Source organism: Cryptomeria japonica, chromosome 9 (assembly GCF_030272615.1).
Source record: "Cryptomeria japonica chromosome 9, Sugi_1.0, whole genome shotgun sequence".
Classification (NCBI taxonomy): domain Eukaryota; kingdom Viridiplantae; phylum Streptophyta; class Pinopsida; order Cupressales; family Cupressaceae; genus Cryptomeria; species Cryptomeria japonica.
In genome coordinates this window covers 28,202,589-28,207,040 of record NC_081413.1, presented here as the reverse complement: position 1 = coordinate 28,207,040, position 4,452 = coordinate 28,202,589, and the positions used below count along the sequence as shown (strand labels likewise).

Genomic DNA, 4,452 nt, shown 5'->3' with positions numbered 1-4,452 from the left:
GTGGATTCTGTGACTCACCCGCTTTTTGTCTGATGTGGGTGATGTATATGTTTGTAATATTCCATAAATCTAATAAAGGGCGCTATCCCCATACTAGATAGTACTTACCATAAAAATAAAATAAAATAATAGTAATTATTATGTAATAAAACATTTAAACAATGAAGTTTAATCACATTCACATGCCACAATAAATTAACCAATGAGTTTTTAGTAATTGCAAATATATAGAAATACATATCTTTAAAATTTGAAGAGTCTATACTATGGGATACATAGAGTATCAGTTATAGGTCATGACTTTTCACGACAAGGAAGCACTCTAGGAGGACAGGTTTTCCCACAAAACCTCGCATGCCTTCACAACATGAAATAAATGCAACATTGCCCAAGACACTCTCGGGTGTACATTGTACCTCGAGTTGGATACACGCTGTATACCCCTTCTCCAATGCCCAATGCCAAGCCTCAGACCTTAACTATTCCCTCTTTTGTGCTCTCCTTTATTATTCTTCTTTTTTGTATTCCTTTTTCCATGTATCCTTCTTTATTAATTCCTAGGTTTAAACAAGGTTTCATGGATGGTTATAAAAACCACACCCCTTCATAACAATATTAATGTTCGCAATTAAATTTATTTAGTACTCTTATTTCAATATAATTCTATGAGAAAAAGTCCCATAGCATATACACATATATATATATATTTAAAATAGATTATAATTTCACTTATATGAATCATACTATTGGCATTTTACATTGATACTTTTGAAAAACAAATAAAAAAAAATTAATATATATAAAAAAAAACTCTTATTAAAAATTATAGATTGTCAAAAACATATTCTTTCATATAATACAATTTAATTATATTTTACCCCAAAAAATCTAAATACGATCATAAACTTTACGCTTTGGCTCATTCATGGGCTCTCGATAAATTTAAGTAGTTTTCTGGTATTAGAAGCAAAAAGCATTTCTCGCATAAAATAAAATTGTTTTTAGATAAGTACTATGAACTAAATTTATTTAAATTTTATTCAACGTATATTATTACAATTGTCGATATGTCCGAGTGGTTAAGGAGACAGACTTGAAATCTGTTGGGCTTCGCCCGCGCAGGTTCGAACCCTGCTGTCGACGTCTCTATTTTCAATGGCAAGCAGTCAATTATAAATTCTCCACAGCAGATCAATTTTATACACCATTTTTTTTTTTCTTTTTTTTAACCAAATTTTAGTCTGCTAGGTTTTTAAATAAAAATTTTCAGTCGCAGGTTTCATGAGGATTGGGGAAAAAATATTTAATTAAAGATTAGGCTGCTATCAGATTTCCGGTTGCAGGTTCCATGTGGATTTGGGAAACATAAAGTTTTCGGTCTCGGGGTTCAGAAGGATTTCTTTAAAAATTCAATTACTCTGCTTCGAGGGTTTATGCTCTATAGTTTGTGCCCTTTTAAAACTGTTATGGTAGAAGGAGACTCGCAGGTTATCCTTAATGGCATATCCAACCAGCAATTCAAGGACCGGAAGCTAGACTGTTGGATCCCTAGGATCCAATTCCTCTTAGGGAACATATCTGAATGTACTCTATCACATTCTTACCGAGAAGGCAACTCAGCAGTGAATTGCTTGGCCAACATGGGAACCTGCAGTCCTCCTTCCAGACAATTGTCTTCGGCGGATGAGATTCCGGACACTTTGTTGTAGCTTTTGATTCGGGAGAAATCTTCAATCTCAAGGGAAGGAATCGGATAGAGTCCCTTTTTCCTTGGCTTTGCGTGTTTGGGAGATTAGCAGAGTCGGAGGGTTTCATCAAATGGTGTAGGTGATGACACACACATATTATGACGCTCTCCTTTCTTTTCTTATTTCTTTTCTTAGACATAAGAGGCAGATTTGCTTGGATTTTGTCCAGACAGAAACCTCGATATAGTCTCCCGACCGGCTATTTTAGGAGCATGGATGATTTGTAGGGAAGTTCTTGGGTTAGCAATTTGCATAGACCGGATTTGGTTCCTGAGGAAGCTTCCGCTCCAGTTGTCACAAAATCATGGTTCACCACTTCGGGCTGAGTTGCATGTGTCGCGAGGAGGTTTTAGCAGAACAATGTGATCGACTATTTGACATTGATGTCGATGGGTAGGAAAAAATTATTGCGATCATTGAGGAAACACTCAACAACAAAAGGCATTGGTGTGATGGATTTATCTACAAAACCATTCTTTGTCTGTTAGTGGATTCTTCCTTCCAAGGAAGCTTGCATTGAGAAAATGGACGGGTTCGTCAGGGTAGTAGATGCCAATGCTGTTGGCAACGCTGTCATGGAACTGGAAGAAGAGTGGGCGAGTATTCTGGGTCCCTTCTTCAACCCAGCGTGCTTCCTTTCGGACGTGGAGGCTTCAGACACTGAAGATGAGTTTCAGGTTGCTTCGAAAGAATTGCTGTCAATGAAGGAAAACTTCATGGGCAATGCTTGGGACGTATTTCGTGTAGGGGTCTCCACTGGTGATTTGGGCCCATTTCAAAAGATGATGAACGAAGATTTGGGCTGGTTATCAGACAACAATATTGAAAAGGTGGCGAGTTTGGCTGATCGCATTGCAACTATTCTGAGGCTTATGCAGTGGAATGGTTGTGTTTGGATGTTGTTTTTTTGTTTTATTGTATGGACAATATCCTTTTTGAGGGTCCAGTGCATATGTAATACTGCCTATTATCAATATAGGGTGCTATCCCCACAATAGATATCACTTACCTAAAAAAAAAACAAAAAACAAATTCCTATATGTCTAATGACTTGTCCACATTATTAGTATCATGATAACACAAAAAATTATAAGTTTCACACAAATCCCTGATTACTATTTTAATGAAAGTCTACTGCTCTATTTAAGGTAGGCCATAAACCTATTCAAAACTCTCATTTCTTGGATAATATTTGGTTTGGTGTAAACCATTGCATATATCAAACCATCAAGAAAAGTAGCATAAGAACTATTTGAGATTCTATAAAAATCATTAGTATATTTAGGACAAATATCTAAATTAAACTTAGTGCCAATATAACATATAATACCCTCTATTTTACATTGATGTATACTAAATAATCACAAAATAATATCCACGTACTTACTTTGATTTAACCAAATCTTATGGTAGGTGGTAGATTAAAATTAATGGTAGGTGGTGGGACATTACTATAGGTAAAAGGTGGAGAGGATTTGTTAATGGTATGGTGAATATTTTGAGAAACAAAGGGGAAAGTAGAGGAGGATGAGACATAATCATATTGATTAATACGATTAACCCCACCAATAACATGAGTGTCATAACCATTTTGTGTAGTGGTAGACATGATGAAAGAATTGAATGTTAGGAATAGAAGGTATTGTCGTGGGTATTTATACTTTTCTCCTCTTTTTGTTTTGAGGAGTCGTATATCCAATCACTTTTGTACAACTAGCTACCATCATAGTGTTTTCATTTATTATGTGAGCTTGTTGAACACTTCCAGATGCTAGGAGAGTGGGGGTGAATTAGCATATAATAAAACTTAACCATTCATTTAACATTTATTCCAATTATTCTAAGTGCAAAAGTAAACAACGTCAATCACACAATAATACCAAGATTTTATGTAGAAAATACAATGAGGAAAATGCCATGGTGAGAACTATCTCACTATATAAAAACTAATTACAAATTTTTAGGCTCTAGGCCAAGGAAGTTCACTGCTCCTGATTTGGACTTGTGGGCTAAGGAACATAACCTTAGGGAAAAATACAATAGACTTGCAAAACATTGAATTTCACTTCTTCAGGGCAAGATAAAATAGATCTGATTACAGAGAGTAATAACTGTTGAACTGAGTAGAAGCTCATCCTCTGAAATGTTGATTACAATTCACTGTTCTAAACATCTGAAACTGACTTCATTATTGCTCATCTTTACTTGCACACCTTCACACTTATTTGACACACCATACACAACTCCTCATACAACACACATGATCAATTACAATTCTCCAAAAGATCTCTTCCTTTATATACCATCTTCTCAAAGAAAATACATCAATTAGGTTAGCCTAATTAGATGTGATGTGTAGAATATAAACCATCAACCCAAAAAAATTCTCAAAAGCAATGTGAAATGGAAACAATATATATGAAGCATCACACCATGTCGTTACACCTTTCTATTAATCCCAAATCATTTCCTTCAACTCCACACACAACCACACGAACCAAAAACACTCAAGTCGGCTCCGAATAATAGAACCGATAAAGTAACCTAATCAAACATACTCAAAATACAGTGCAAACCTCCAAAACACTTGCGAATGCACAATATAACATCAAATAACACTAACAATACGACATTAGAGAACCACAACACCAAGATTACCAGAAAGTGAAAGAATGCGAAGCATTCTTGCAAATAGGTACACTGT

General features: G+C 35.3%; 1 non-coding gene across 1 annotated transcript; it reads left to right on the top strand.

Moving 5' to 3' along the window:
* Nucleotides 1-1,061: 1,061 nt before the first annotated feature.
* TRNAS-UGA (transfer RNA serine (anticodon UGA)) lies at nt 1,062-1,143 on the top strand. Its single transcript has one exon. It is a non-coding gene; the product is annotated as a tRNA-Ser (tRNA).
* The last annotated feature ends 3,309 nt before the right edge of the window (nt 1,144-4,452 follow it).